The sequence below is a fragment of the Bubalus bubalis genome, chromosome 11 (genome assembly GCF_019923935.1).
Source record: "Bubalus bubalis isolate 160015118507 breed Murrah chromosome 11, NDDB_SH_1, whole genome shotgun sequence".
NCBI classification, from domain to species: Eukaryota; Metazoa; Chordata; class Mammalia; order Artiodactyla; family Bovidae; genus Bubalus; species Bubalus bubalis.
Window position 1 is genome coordinate 55,254,243 of NC_059167.1, and position 17,453 is coordinate 55,271,695.

A 17,453-nucleotide genomic window follows, 5' to 3' on the forward strand; every position below is an offset into this window, starting at 1 on the left:
GTCTTTGAGACCTCACGGACTGTAGCACTCCAGGCTTCCCTGTCCTTCATTATCTTCCGGAGTTTGCTCAAACCCACGTCCATTGAGTCAATGATGCCATTCAACCATTTCATCCTCTGTCAGCCCCTTCTCATTCTGCCCTCAATCTTTCACAACACCAGGGTCTTTCCCACTGAGTCGGCTCTTTGCATCAAGTGGCCGAGTTTCAGCTTCAACATTGGTGCTTTAAATGAATATTCAGGGTTGATTTCCTTCGAGATTGACTGGTTTGATCTCCTTGCTGTCCAAGGGACTCTCAAGAGTCTTCTCCAGCACCACAGTTCAAAGGCTCAACTTTTTGGCGCTCAGCCTTTATGATCCAACTCTCACATCCATACATGACTATTGGAAAAACTATAGCTTTGGCTATGAGGGGGCTTCCCTGGTAGCTCAGACTGTAAAGAATCTGCCTGCAATGGATCAGGAAGATCCCCTGATCTCACTTACTTGGCTTATCTTACTAGTTCTTCATTGCTTGAAGAAGGCAATGGCATCCCCCAGTATCCTTGCCTGGGGAATTCCACAGACAAAAGAGCCTGCAGGCTACAGTCCAAGGGGTTGCAGAGTCAGACACAGCTGTGACTAACACACACACACTTGTCTTTATGGATATTTTGTGTATATACTGTCAACATTCTTTTTCAGTAAACAGTATGGAGTTTTGCAGTGGTGTTTCCCAATGTGGATAACCAATGGCATTTCCTGTGTTACCCAGGGTCTTAGTGAGAGATAATGAATCACAAGAAGTATTAAAGTTAGAGGGTTTCCTGATGGTCTGCTTGCTCCAATATCCTCATTTTGAAGTTTGTTCATTCCACAACATCCATTGAAACTGTCTTAGAACATGAATTACTTGTGAAGCATTGTTTTAGACCTTGATCGAGAAAATGAGATGGAGAGAGAGAAACTGACTTGTTAAAGGTCAACAGTGAACTGTTAGTAGGAACTCCAATCTCGTACTCTTGGCTACATCTTGGAAAAACGTAGGAAGAATTGAAACCATTTTAATATTCTGAGCTTAAATAATAATTGTAATAGTTTTACAAAAATCAACTTATTTAATTCTTAAAATAACATTAAAAACTGGTATGGCTATATCCCAATTTTACAGATGAGAGTATGGAGGTACCGAATAAAGACAAGCAGAATTTGCACCTAAGTGATCAGTATTTTCCTCATTAAGCTGTATAAGTAATACTACAATGTCTGAAAAGCTTATCTTACTAGTGTTGTGAAACTGCAACTTATATCTGAAATTGTTGACTCTGAGGCTGAGGTCTCCTCACATTTCTCACCCTCCAGTAGAAAAACAAATACATTAAAATGAGTGATTTATCATCTCAAGCTGCTGACATCAGGCATTGAGATGAGCTGGGTCTACGATTGACTGAGGTAGAAACTAAGGACCTCGGAGTCATAGAAAAAAGGGCTACCAGTCTTATTGGCACCAGGTGAGCTAATGTGCTAGGGCAGAGTCAAGAGTACCTATAATGGTATTCTTCCTCCTCTGGCTTCTGATGGTAATAATAGGTTTGCATGGTGGTTTAGTCACTTGGGCTTCCCTGGTGGCTCAGCTGATAAAAGAATCCACCTGCAATGTGGAAGACCTGGGCTCCATCCCTGAGTTGGGAGGATCCCCGAGAGAAGGAAATGGTTACCCACTCCAGTATTTTGGCCTGGTGAATTCCATGGATAGTGTAGGCCATGGGGTCACAAGGAGTTGGACATGACTGAGAGAACTTCACTTTTTTTTTTTTAAGTCACTAAGTTGTGTCTGACTCTTGGAACCCCATGGACTGTAGCCCACCAAGCTCCTCTGTCCATGAAATTTTCCAGGAAGAATATTGGAGTGGATTGCCACTTCTTTCTCCAAGGGACCTCCCCAACCCAGGGACCGAACCCACATCTCCTGCATTATGGGCAGATTCTTTACCACTGAGCCACCAGGGAAGCCCAATAATAGGTTTACTATGTTTTAAAGGATGGTTTTCCTTCATCCCTCAAATTCATTGCCAGCCAGCCATATTACTCCCTTTCTTATGCATATAGGAGGAAAATGTATCCTAAATGAGGGCTGAAAATATTTAAACATGTGGTGTACTGTTAAATATGACTACATTATCAGTCTGGGTTTGGAAATGGTTTCTGCTTTTACTAAGCTGCTGACAGTTTTATCCATTGGTGCTCATGAAAAATGCTATTTAGAAAAGAGTTTCAGTTTTAATAATAGCTCAGGCATAAACTGAAGATGGGTTATTATGATAGATATTTATAATGACATTCACTGAACAAATGTGAAGAGTGTGAATTCATTGACTCAAAATCAGTCACATCTGGAAGCTCAAAGTGATTGATTGACTAAATGATTGATGACATCACGGTAGTTCATATCTTTAACATGTTCTTTTATCTACTCACAGTCACTGTTTCCTTGGTCTTCAAACCAATGCTTTAAGAAAAAAAAAAATATATGTATATATATGGCTTCCTTGGTGGCTCAGACAGTGAAGAATTCACCTGCAATGAAGGAGACCCAGGTATATAATATATATAAAACCTTCTTAATCATCTAGAATTTTGGTACAGTGACTAATACTGAGTTCACATATGCAGTACTTTAAAAGGAAAATATTAATAAATGGAAATTGAGAACAACCTGGGTATTTACAATACCATCATGTTTTTAATTTTTTTAAAAATACAAACAGATTGCACTGATGGCTCAAATCATACAATTTATTCCAGAAAACACTATAGCCATGATTGACACTAGATTATATACCAGTAACAATCTGGGGACAGAAGTGTAATTTTATTAAGAAGGTAAATCAGTGCAAATCAGGGACCTAAGTTTTCCATGAAATAACAGTTTGGGAATACCCAAACAGAATCTCCATTAATGTTAAGTCACAGTTGATTAAATAATATAATAGCCTAATCAAAAAGATTTTAAATGACTTAAATAGAATCATTAATCATAAAACCATGTAATGTTAGAGTTGAGAAGAATGCTGAGAATCATTTTGTCCAAATCCATGTATCGTAGAAGAGGATCAGAGAGGCAAATTGTCGATTGCCCCGTATTATACAATTAGTAAAAGAGCTATTCACACAGTTCTGTCTTCATTTTGCTCTTGGACCAGTGTTTCCAAGAAAGGAAAAATACGTGTGCATAAATTATTTTATGACTGATCTAATGTGAATTTTTTGCATTTAAGGAATCTTATTTAGAGCTCATTTTTGTGAGGACATCAGTCTTTCTAGGGGCAAATTTGGTTTCTATTTTGCCGTGCTGTAGTGGATCCCTCAAGTGTTCTGGCAGTGGGTCTGTCTTCTTCCTATTGGACCGTTTCAACCAATCCAATGCCAGAACACAATGACCTTGATGTGTGCTGATACCAGATGACAGGAAGAGTCACATCACAAAAAATAACTAAATATAGCTATCTGAGCATAAAAGGTGCCAAAATATTTTAGATTAAAAAAAAAAAAAAACTTTCCCAGTAATAATGAAGCTGGATGTGTGTGGCAACAGTTTGTTGGTTGCAGAAAACTGCTTTAAGAGTTCTCATGTTTCCAGTTGAGCTTTAGGTACCCATATCTTTCCCGTGAATGACACAGCACAATCCTGTCTCTTTGTGGTTTAATACCTGAACATATTAAAAAAAAAATCTGTACAACAATGGGAAATATGTCGATTTAAATAGCATTAAGTGCAAATTTAAAATCAAATCAACATTTTGGTCACTTAGCCTTGCTAAGACAATGCATTCTACATCTAAAATATTAGCTTTGATATGACTGAAACATGCCTAGAATATTGTTTCTTTAGAATCTAATTTTCTTTTACCCAGACTTCAACAATTCTCCCTAAATCCATCCCCAGGACCTAGGTAAAAATTACTCTTTTAGTCAAAGATATTTGAGAGACAGAGCAAGAAGTGGGTACTATGTGATCCCTATGACATTAAAGTCATAAAAATATAGAAGTGGATAAAAAGGTACCAAAGAGGTTCATTTAGAACATCTATCACGTTCAAGATGCTACATTTGTAGATGTAAAGACATAAAATGTCCTTGCTCATAGGGAATTCAGTTTCCAAAGCCAGGGGAAGAGATAGACAATAAACAAATAATTTTAGTAGTGTTTAAGAAAATTAAATATGCTAATGGTAAAGAGTGTGACTAGCTAGGGTGAAGGGGTACCTTAGATTGGATGGTTAAGAAAGGCCTGTATACTGATACAGAGCCTCTTATGGTTACATGCATATTACTATCATATTTCTGAGGACTTCCTGACCTCCCAGGGGATCTGAGGACTTCCTGACCTCCCAGGGGATCTGACAAGTGTTTTCCTAGGAATTCTGCTATTAAGTTATCACTAGTGAGAAAAACTTCCTGTGGGGTTCAGCATTGCTATGTAGGAGATCTGCCTCCAAGCTTATCAGTTCAACAGATGAAATTGACTTGAGGCAGCCAATAGAGTTTATAAACCCACTGCAGTGCATAATTTAGCACAGCAAAATCCCATAGCTAAGGACTTATTATGGTGCCATGAATAGTCTGGCATTAATTTGAGAGGATTACAAACTCTAGCCAGATTAGGCCTTCAGGATATTAGGAAGCAAATAGCAACATGATTTTTTTCTGCAATGTTATAATTTTCAAACAAAAATTTTAAAATATTTATTTATTTTAATTTATTTGGCTGCATGAGTCTTAGTTGCTGCCAGTGGGATTTAGTTCCCTGACCAGGAATTTAACCCAGGCCCCCTTGCATTGGAAGCATGGCATCTTAGCCACTGAACCACCAGGGAAGTTGGAGTCTTAGCTCCAATTTTTATCTTTGTATGCTTAAATCTTCTCACAGACAATTTGGGCTAGTTACTCATAGTGTACCTGGGGTAGATGCTGTAGTCTGTCTCCTTCAACACACAATCCAAACCCTTATTGCTTTAATTTCTGTGCTATAGAGGCTAGAGAATAAAAAGTTGCCTTCCCAGGCCCCTTTTCAGCTAAGGACAGCCAAGCAACTCACTATGGCCAATTAAGATGTGGAGAAGTCAGCAGATGGTGTCTCTGCCCCTTCCCTCTCCCTGCTAGGACACAAGGTACCTGAGAAATGGCAGACATCATGAAGGATAGTAAAATAACCTTTGTTGTTGCTATTCAGTCACTCGGTAGTGTCCGACTCTTTATGACCCCATGGATTGCAGCATGCCAGGCTTCCCTGTCCTTCATCATCTCCCAGAGCTTGCTCAAACTCATATCCACTGAGTTCCTGATGCCATCCAACCATCTCATTCTCAGTCATCCCCTTCTCCTCCTGCCTTCAATCTTTCTCAGCATCAGTGTCTTTCCAATGAGTCAGTTCTTTGCATCAGGTGGCCAAAGTATTGGAGCTTCAGCTTCAGCATAAGGTCTTTCAATTAATATTCAGGATTGATTTCCTTAGAAGTGACTGGTTTGATCTCCTGTAGTGCAAGGGACTTTCAAGAGTCTTTTCCAACACCACAGTCTGAAAGCATCAATTCTTTGGCACTCACCTTTCTTTATGGTCCAATTCACACATCCATACATGACCACTGGAAAAACTACAGCTTTGGCTAGATAGATGTTTGTTGGCAAAGTAATGTCTCTGCTTTTTAATATGCTGTCTAGGTTGGTCATAACTTTCCTTCCAAGGGGTAAGCGTCTTTTAATTTCATGGCTGCAGTCACCATCTGCAGTGATTTTGGAGCCAAAAAAAATAAAGTCTGTCCCTGTTTCCATTGTTTCCCCATCTATTTACCATGAAGTGATGGGACCGGATGCCATGATCTTTGTTTTTTGAATGTTGAGTTTTAAGCCAACTTTTTCACTCTCCTCTTTCACTTTCATCAAGAGGCTCTTTAGTTTTTCTTCACTTTCTGCCATAAGGGTGGTGTCATCTGTCTATCTGAGGTTACTGATATTTCTCCCAGCAATCTTGATTCCAACTTGTGCTTCATCCAGCCCAGCATTTCTGTATGGGCTTCATCCAGCCCAGCATTTCTGTATGGGCTTCATCCAGCCCAGCATGATATATTCTGTATAGAAGTTAAATAAACAGGGTGACAATATACAGCCTTGACGTACTCCTTTCCCAATTTGGAACCAGTCTGTTGTTTCATGTCTGGTTCTAACTGTTGCTTCTTGGCCTTTTTTGTGTAATTCTCTGTATTCTTGCCACCTCTTCTTAATATCTTCTGCTTTTGTTAGGTCCATACCATTTCTGTCCTTTATTGTGTCTATCTTTTCATGAAATGTTTCCCTGGTATCTCTAATGTTCTTGAAGAGATATCTAGTCTTTCCCAAATGATCTTAGCTCCCCAATAACATCACCAATCCTCCATGCTAGCTCTGGACAGCCTAAACTCAAAGTTCCTGTTTATGAGACAAATACATCCTTTACCTGTTTCAGCCATTGTCAAGTATTCAGATGTACATGAACACAATCTTAACTGATACAGACAATATCCGTTTTACAAAGGACATTTCTTTTTTTTTAATTTAAATTTCTTTATTTTAATTGGAGGTTAATTACTTTACAATATTGTATTGGTTTCTACTCGGAAGAATTTAAAAAGTTTCATGAGGTCTTGCACTGAGTAAATCATGAATTTAATTACAGACCTCTCAGACCTCCATGCTCACTGCTTTTTTCACATCTCATCATCTTTCCTCATGTAAACTATTAAAAAAAATTTTTTAAGTACAACTGGCATACAATAAATGGCACTTGTTTCATGTATACAATTTCATGAGTTTTGACATACACATGCACCCATGAGACCAACACCAAAATCAAGATAATGAACATGTTCCTGATTCCTAATAGCTTCTTTATGCTCCTTTGTAATCCCTTTCTCCTGCCCTCTCCACCTCCCCTCTCTGGTCCTCAGGGAACCATCTGCTGTCTTCACTACAGATTAGTTTATAAAATTTTATGTAAATAGAGAAATCATATATTTGGAGTCTGTGGGAGGATTGCCTTCTTTCACGTAGCATTAGTATTTTGAGGTATATCCATATTTTTTCCATATCAATAGTGTGTTTCTTTGTATTGCTAAATGAAGGGCTATTGAATGGATAAACCACAACTCTTTTTATTCACCTGTTTGTAACTATTTTCTATTTATTCCTTGTACTTGTTACTTGTTTTTTTACCCCTTTTCCTTCTTTTTCTGCATTGTTTTAACTGAATATTTTATAGGATTTCATTTTCTCTTCTCCCTCTTCATATCAATTATATTTCTTTTAAAATTTTCTTTAGTGGTTGCCTTGTTGCTTGCAGAATACATTTACAACTATTTGTGTGTGTGTTAGTCACTTAGTTGTGTCCGATTCCTTGCAACCCCATGGACTGTAGCCTGCCAGGATCCTCTGTCCATGAGATTTCCCAGGCAAGAATACTGGAGTGAGTTGTCAGTTGTTTCTCTAGGGGATCTTCTCAACCCAGGGATCGAACCCGGGTCTCCTGCATTGCAGGCAGATTCTTTACCGTCTGAGCCACCAGGGAAGCAGCTAGAGAAAAGTTGAACCCCAGATGGATAAACAGCAAGGCCCTACTGTATAGCACAGGGAACAACTATATTCAATATCCTGTGAAAAACCATAATGGTAAATGAAAAAAAATATATATATGTATATACATATATGTGTGTGTGTATATATATATATGTGTGTGTATATATATATATAATCACTTTACTGTAAAGCAGAAATTATCATCATCTTGTAAATCAACTATACTTCAAAAGAATAAATTTTTTTTAAAAAGAAAATCTGACCCCATTTAGGAAGCTAGACTTGCAGAACCAGCATCCACCTATTAATGGAGATTTAGATTGTTTCTAGCTTTTTACTATTCCAAATAAACCTACTGTGACTATTCATGTACAAGATTTTGTGTGAGCATACACTTTCATTTCTCTTAGGTAAATACCTGAAGTGGATCATCATATAAGAAAGTGACAAAATGGTTATACCATTTAACTTTCCCACCAACATGTCAGAATTCTGTTTGCCCTACATCCTCACCAAAGCTTGCACATATAAAGATCTTTTGAAGGAAACACATATTCAGAGTTTCTCTATATATATATTTTTACATTTTACAAAGTTTCTATTCTGTTGCTTATGTGTTGTTATAAGCATATACCTCAGTCCCCTCAAGAATTTTGATGACAGTTTTACTTTAATAATTAAAATGTAGCATTAATAATTAGGCAAAGGTCTCAATTAGGGCAGAATTTCAAAGTAATGTAACCATTATTATCTTGGTATAACATAGCTATAAAATATCTTGGTGCATTAAAATAATCCTAGAACATCAGAATTTTTAAAAATAGTCAATGACAATTCCTTTCAAGTTTCATGAATCATTGAACTTCTTTCCCAAAGCCAGTAATTTAGTCGTTTAAAACAATTCAGATAAAAGAGATTTACCATAGATCAGGATCCAATTTTGTGAGAGTCAGTTAAAGGAAATAATTATATCACTAGAGAAAAGTCTGACTAGATGGAGCTTAGAGACACTGTTACTTTTCTGATAGGTGGGTTAATAGAAATCATCTTTGTCAAGGAATTGACAATCTCTTCTTTCTTTTCTGTATCACCCTGAAACTGGGAGAGCAGAAATATGAGCTATCTGGTGCCATCAGAGCTAGAACACAGATGCAGGGCCAGTTTCTGAGAGCCATTAGTCCAAGGTGCCACTCCACATACAAATCTGGGCCTGGAGACTGCAGCAACTCTCCAAGTGGTGGTCATTGACAGTAAATTCATTTTTTAAAAGAGGAGTTCATGTTCAAAGTCAGAGGGACATGGATTCCAGATCTCAGCTGATGTTTACTATCCATGTCTCTTGGTCAGGTCAATTAGCTTTTCTAAATGTCATTTCTTTGTTAGAAGAGACGTAATAATGTTACCTACCACATAGGATTTGTGTAAAGATTAAAGGAGATAATGAATTCAATGTCCTCTGCACAGGGCCTGTTATGTAGAACCACTCAATAAATAGTAGTTCTATTTTTGGTTTCTTCATAATGGATGACGTTTCTGAACTTTTCCCCCAAGCTTCTGGAATGTTCAATAGTTGCTTACCCTGTAGCTGGAACCCGATATCTAAGGGATTTAGTAGATAAGTTATACTCATATGAATCATTTGAGGAACAATACAAATAGCCAAAGCAAATGTTACAAATAATAGTGCTCTAGACAAGGATTCTTAAAAAGGGGAATTGAGAAATGAGAAAGGCTCTGACTTTTATTTAATACTGATGTTCCAGACATTGTACTAGAGACACAATCAGTGTTAGATATCTTTGTGCCACTGCCAAATGATAAAAAGACTTTTTAACAGCCAGGACATGGAAGCAACTTAGATGTCCACTGACAGACGAATGGATAAAATGTGGTACCATATGTGCAATGGAATATTAGTCAACCAGAAAAGGAATGAAATTGTGTCATTTGTAGTGATATGGATGAATTAGACTCTGTCATACAGAGTGAAGTAAGTCAGAAAGAGACAAATATTGTCTATTAATGCATATATGTGGAATCTAGAAAAAATGCTACTGATGAACCTATTTGCAGGGCAGGAATAGATATGGAGACGTACTGAACAGACTTGTGGACATGGGGCAGTGGAAGGAAGGAGAGGCTGGTATGAAGTGAGAGAGTAGCACCGACATGTATACAATACCATGTGCAAAATAAGTAGCTAGTGGGAAGCTGCTGTATAGCACAGGGAGCTCAGTACTCTGTGACAACCTTGGGAGGTGGGAAGGGCCGGGTGGGAGGGAGCTCAAGAGGGAGAGGATATGTATACTTACAAATGATTCACATTGTTGTACAACAGAATACAACACAGCATTGTAAAACAATTATACTCCATTAAAAAAATAGATTCTGATGCTCAGAAAAGATGCATTTCATATGGCTGGTAAAAGGAAAGACAATGATTTGGAACTGAGTACATATGACCACTTCACGGGGTCACAAAGAGTCGGATGCGACTGAGCGACTAAACAACAACAACATAGGACCACACGGCCTCTACTAGACTTTGGGTACCCAAGAGGGGGATTGGATTTGGGTTTAAACAGAAAAGGGAGAAGGGCAACCTTAAAAAGGAACTAAGTTTTGAATCCAAGATAAGTAAACTGTGTTCTGGAAACACTGCTTCTTAAATCCCCAACAGCCCCTGGGAGCATCTTTGGTGACAATGTCCCACCTGTGGAGAACTTTGGCTTGCTGAAGTCCTGGCATGTAAATTAACTAAAACATAGATACCTCTTTGCCTTGCAACAATTAGCAGAGAACAGCTCATCCTATGTTAGCAGTCAAGATTTATTCACTCATAATATCATGTCGCCCATGGACAACATCATTTCTCCATCTTTTAAAGATATTTTATTGTAAGATTAATTATGTATTCAGCAGTAGGTTCTAAGTATGAGCTTTTCTGAAAAAAAGGACAAATCAAAGGTTTTCACTTAAGAAAAGAATGACTGATTTTGAACCAAGACAGATAGATTACTTTTTATGTTATATAACTCATTTCTCTAAACTTGGGATTGAGGCTTAAGAGTTCTTTATTGGACCAAAGCCCTTAAATGTGACAAGTATTTACCATCCTTAAACATTTTAAAACATTTGACTTTTTTGTTTTAATTTGTAAAGTATAGTTGATTTACAATGTTATGTTACTTTCTGCTGTGCAGCAAAGTTTATCAATTATACATATATCTTCTCTTTTTAAGATTCTTTTCCCATATAGGTCATTACAAAGTAGAGTTCCATGCTATACAGTAGGTCCTCATTAGTTATCTATTTTGTACATAGTAGCATACACTTTCAAATGTCAATTTAAATAAAGAAGAAGGTAAGTCTGTGAAGATAATAGAATTTAGATTAACTTAGTAAAATGTTGCTCAGTGTCCTCATTTTATAGATGAAAAAAGTGAGATCAAACAGTGAAAGGATTTTGCAGAATCATATTGTCAGGTAGTGACATATCTTGACTCCCAATTTAGAACCCTTTCTCCCTTCATCTGCCACAATACTAACTACACTGGTAGACTGTTAAGTTTTTGTACTATTAAAGAACATTTTAACAAGTGATCACCATCAAAAGACAACCACAGTTCTCCTGACCACTGCCAAGGACAGACCCTTTAGTCATCTGTTGCAATCCAAGGAGGCCAGTCCACATGGCAGGAAATACCGAGTTTCCACTGAGTCAGGGATCACCTTTGTGTTCTTCTGCACTGGCTTTTGGAACTCAAGTAAAGGCCCTTTCATTTTGGATGAAATTTGTCTTGATAGATTGGACCTAGGCTGGTCCTTGGAGAGAGATCAAGCCCTGAGCCTTTGGAGTGGGAGCACTGACTCCAAAACCCTAGACTACCAGATAACTAACCATAGGGAGTATCAAATAGTGAGAACTCACACAAAGGAAACCACTTGAATACAAGACCTGGCATCACGCAACCACCAGTAGCAGCCTGTGCAGGATGATTCATCTAAACAATAAACAAAACAAAAATACAAACCCAATCATCAGCAGACAGGATTACCACCTCACTCAGCCTTGTCCATCAGAGGAAAAACAAAGCAAACAAACAAACAAAAACTCAGCACAAATCTCACCCTATACAAAGCTTACACAAACCACTGGACCAACCTTAGTGGGGCAGAAACCAAAAGGAAGAAAGAATTCAACCTTGAAGCCTGGGAAATGGAGACCTCAAACACAATAAGTTAAAAACAATAATGAAAAGGCAGAGAAATACTACATAAATAAAGGAACAAACTAGAAACACAGAAGTCCAAATAAATGAAGAGGAAATAGGCAAACTCCCTGAAAAAGAATTCAGAATAATGATAGTAAAGATGATCAAAAACCTTGAAATTAAAATGGAGAAAATGCAAGAATCAATTAACAAAGACCTAGAAGAATTAAAGAATAAACATACAGAGACAAGCAACACAATTACTGAAATTAAAAATACTCTAGAAGGAATCAATAGCAGAATATCTGAAGCAGAGCAATGAATCAGTGAACTGGAATATAAAATGGTGGAAATAACTTTTGAAGAGCAGAATAAAGTAAAAAGAACTGAAGATAGTCTCAGAGACCTCTGGGACAATATCAAATACATCAACATTTGAATTATAGGGGTCTCAGAAGAAGAAGAGAAAAAGAAAGGGTATGAGAAAGTTTTTGAAGAGATTATAGTTGAAAATTTCCGCAACATGGGAAAGGAAATAGTCAATCAAGTCCAAGAGGCACAAAGAGTCCCATACAGGATATACCCAAGGAGAAACATGCCAAGACACATACTAATCAAACTAAGAAAAACTAAACACAAAGAAAGAATATTAAAAGCAGCAAGGGAAAAGCAACAACTAACATACAAGGGAAACCACATACACTTAACAGCTGAGTTTTCAGCAGAAACTCTGCAGGCCAGAAGGGAGTGGCAGGATATATTTAAAGTGCTGAAAGGGAAAAATCTACAACCAAGATTACAGTACCCAGCAAGGATCTCATTCAAAATTGAAGGCAAAATAAAAAGCTTTTCAGACAAGCAAAAGTTAAAAGAATTCAGTACCACCAAACCAGCTTTACAACAAATGTTAAAGGGACTTATATAGTCAAGAAATACAAGAAAGAAAAAAGATCTACAAAATCAACCCCAAACATTTAAGAAAATGGCAATAGGAATATATATATCAATAATTACTTTAATGTAAATGGATTAAATGCTCAGACAAAAGACACAGACTGGTTGAATGGATACAAAAACAAGACCCATGTGTATGCTGTCTACAAGAAACCCACTTCAGACCTCAAGACACAAATAGATTGAAAGTCAGAGGATGGAAAAATAAATTCCATGCAAATAGGAAGCAAAAGAAAGCTGGAGTAGCAATCCTAATATCAGATAAAATAGACCTTAAAATAAAGATCACAAGAGATAAGAAAGGGCACTACATAATGATCAAGGGACTACTCAAAGAGGAAGACATAACAAATGCAAATATCTATGCACCCAACATAGGAGCATCTCAATACATAAAACAAACACTATAACAGACATAAAAGGGGGGATGGTCCTAAGATGGCAGAGGAATAGGACAGGGAAACCACTTTCTCCCCCACAAATTCATCAAAAGAACATGTGAACGCTGAGTAAATTCCACAAAACAACTTCTGAATTCTGGCAGAGGACATCAGACCCCCAGAAAAGCAGCCCATTGTCTTCGAAAGGAGGTAAGAAAAAATACAAAAGATAAAAAGAGAGACAAAAGAGATAGGGACGGAGACCCGTCCCCGGAAGGGAGTCTTAAAAAAGATAGAAGTTTCCAAACACCAGGAAATACTCTCACTGGCGAGTCTATGGCGGGCCTTGGAACCTCAGAGGGCAACATAACCGGGAGGAAAAAAAAATATATCAAAACCCACAGATTACCTGCCCAAAGGTAACTCCCAGTGGAGAAGCAGCACAAACGCCTGCATCTGCCACTAGCAAGCGGGGGCTGGGCAGGGAGGCGCTGTGGGCTGCATTGCTTAGAGTAAGTACTGGGCCTGAATGCCCCAAGGACAATCTGAGGGAACTAACTTGAGATAGCAAACCAGATTGTGGGATAGCTGTCCCATGAAAAGCCCTAACCTAAGACACCGCCAGGCTCACTCACAGAACAAAGGACTGAGCAAAGCTAGCCGGCTGAGGACCGGCCCATCCCCCGCCGGAGACAGACAGGTGAGGGCAGCCAGAGCCAGAAGGGGCAATCACAGCCCCAGAGAGGTATCATCTACCAAAATGCAAGCAGGCTTTGTTGCTAACCAAGACTTCTTGGGATTCTGGATGGTCGACATCCGCTGGGAGGGTCGCAGCCAGAGATTAGCTCCCCAGAAAAGACACACATCACACCTGAGAAGGTGCGCCAGTTGTACACCCAGAAAACCTAGCGGCTGGGATGGGGGAGGCGATAAGTTGCAGCAACCGTGCTCACCAAGCACCTGGTCACCTGAGCTGCTCAGACCTGGGAAGAGCACAAAACTCAGGCCCAACCAAGTCTGTGCCTTTGTGGAGTACCCGAGTACCTGAATCTGACCTGCTTAGACCTGGGAACTGCATACAACCCAGGGCTGGCCTCAGACAGTTCCCTGCAGAGCAACCTAGAGCCTAAGCAGTGTAGACAGGGAAAGCACACAAGCCGTGAGCGGGGGCAAACCCAGTGTGCTGAGACACTGCAGGCACACGCCAGTGTTATTTGTTTGCAGTGTTCCTCCTTCCCCACAGCACGACTGAACAAGTGAGCCTAAAAAAGTGTCCACCACCGCCCCCTTGTGTCAGGGCGGAAATTAGACACTGAAGAGACCAGCAAACAGAAGAAGCTAAAACAAACAGAGGGAACTGCCTTGGAAGTGACAGGTGCAGTAGATTAAAACCCTGTAGTTACCACTGACTACATAGGAAGGGGCCTATAGATCTTGAGAAGCATAAGCTCGATCGAGGAACTATCTGAAAATGAACTAACCCCACACTGTCCACAACAACACCAGAGAAAGTCCTAGATATATTTTTACTATTATCATTCTTTAAATTAAAAAAATATTATTTTTAAGTCCTCTATTACTCCTTTAATTTTCATTTTTATAACCTAGTATTACTTTGCAAAGAAAAGACCCTATTTTATAAAGCAAACTTCATATATATATATTTTATAATTTTTGTGACTTTGTTTTTTCTTTAATATTGTATTTTTGAGACTCAAACCTCTACTCTAGATTTTTAATCTTTGCCTTTTGGTATTTGTTATCAATTTTGTACCTTTAAGAACCCAATCTTCAGTTCCCATTTTTACTTGGGAGCAAGATTACTGGCTTGACTGCTCTCTCTCCCTTTGGACTCTCCTTTTTCTCCACTATCTCCTCTATCTCTTCCCTCCCCCTTCTCTTCTCTACCCAACTCTGTGAATCTCTTTGTGTGTTCTGGGCTGTGGAGAACACTTAGGGAACTGATTACTGGCTGGATCTGTCTCTCTCCTTTTGATTCCCCTCTTCATCCCCCTGGTCACCTCTCTCTCCTTCCTCCCTCTTCTCTTCTCTGTGTAACTCCATGAACATCTCTGAGTGGTCCAGACTGTGGAGAGCACAAAAGGAAGTGATTACTGGCTAGCTTGCTCTCTCCTCTTTTGATTTCCCCTCTTCTCCTCCTGGTCACCTCTATCTCCCTCTTCCCTCTTCTCTTCTCCAGTAACTCTGTGAACCTCTCTGGGTGTCCCTCATTGTGGAGAAACTTTTCATCTTTAATCTAGACATTTTATCATCAGTGCTGTATAGATGGAGAAGTCTTGAGGCTACTGTAAGAATAAAGACTGAAAACCAGAGGTAGGAGGCTTAAGTCCAAATCCTGAGAACACCAGAGAACTCCTGACTCCAGGGAACATTAAACAATAGCATCTCATCAAACGCCTCCATACCTACACTGAAACCAAGCACCACCCAAGGGCCAACAAGTTCCAGAGCAAGGCATACCACACAAATTCTCCAGCAACACAGGAACATAGCCCTGAGCTTCAATATACAGGCTGCCCAAAGACACACCAACCCACTGACATCTCATAACTCATTACTGGACACTTCATTGCACTTCAGAGAGAAGAAATCCAGCTCCACCCACCAGAGCACCGACACAAGCTTCCCTAATGAGGAAACTTTGAAAAGCCGCTCATCCAACCCCATCCAACCCCATCCACAGTGAGGAAACTCCACAATAAAGAGAACTCCACAAACTGTCAGCATACGGAAAGGCCTCCCCAAACACAGCAATATAAACAAGATGAAAAGGCAGAGAAATACCCAGCAGGTCAAGAAACAGGGTAAATGCCCACCAAACCAAACAAAAGATGAAGAGATAGGGAATCTACCTGATAAAGAATTCCAAATAATGATAGAGAAAATGACCCAAAATCTTGAAAACAAAATGGAATCACAGCTAAATAGCCTAAAGACAAGGATTGAGAAGATGCAAGAAAGGTTTAACAAGGACCTAGAGGAAATAAAAAAGAGTCAATATATAATGAATAATGCAATAAATGAGATAAAAAACACTCTAGAGGGAGCCAACAGAAGAACAAGGGAGGCAGAAGATAGGATAAGGGAGGTAGAAGATAGAATGATAGAAATAAATGAAACAGAGAGGAAAAAAGAAAAGTGAATCAAAAGAAATGAGGATAATCTCAGAGACCTCTGGGACAATGTTAAATGCTCCAACATTCAAATCATAGGAGTCCCAGAAGAAGAAGACAAAAAGAAAGACCTTAAGAAAATACTTGAGGAGATAGTAGTTGAAAACCTCCCTAAAATAGGGAAGGAAATAACCACCCAAGTCCAAGAACCCAGAGAGTCCCAAACAGGATAACCCCAAGGCAAAACACCCCAAGACACATATTAATCAAATTAACAAAGAAGAAATATTAAAAGCAATAAGGGAAAAACAACAAATAACACACAAGGGGATTCCCATAAGGATAACAACTGATTTTTCAATAGAAACTCTTCAGGCCAGGAGGGAATGCCAGGACATACTTAAAGTGATGAAAGAAAATAACCTACAGCCCAGATTACTGTACCCAGCAAGGATTTCATTCAAATATGAAGGAGACATCAAAAGCTTTACAGACAAGCAAAAGCTGAGACAGACAACCATCCACTGGCTGAATGGATACAAAAACAAGACCCCTATATATGTTGTCTACAAGAAACCCACCTTGAAACAAGAGACACATACAGACTGAAAGTGAGGGGCTGGAAAAAGATATTCCACACAAATAGAGACCAAAAGAAAGCAGGAGTAGCAATACTCATATTAGACAAAATAGACTTTAAAACAAAGGCTGTGAAAAGAGACAAAGAAGGACACTACATAATGATCAAAGGATCAATCCAAGAAGAAGATATAACAATTATAAATGTATACGCACCCAACATAGGAGTACCGCAATATGTAAGACAAATGCTAACAAGTATGAAAGGGGAAACTAACAATAACACAATAATAGTGGGAGACTTTAATACCACACTCACACCTATGGATAGATCAACTAAACAGAAAATTAACAAGGAAACACAAACTTTAAATGATACAATAGACCAGTTAGAACTAGTTGATATCTATAGGACATTTCACCCCAAAACAATGAATTTCACCTTTTTCTCAAGTGCACACGGAATTTTCTCCAGGATAGGCCACATCCTGGGCCATAAATCTAGCCTTGGTAAATTCAAAAAAATTGAAATCATTCCAAGCATCTTTTCTGACCACAATGCAGTAAGATTAGATCTCAATTACAGGAGAAAAACTATTACAAAT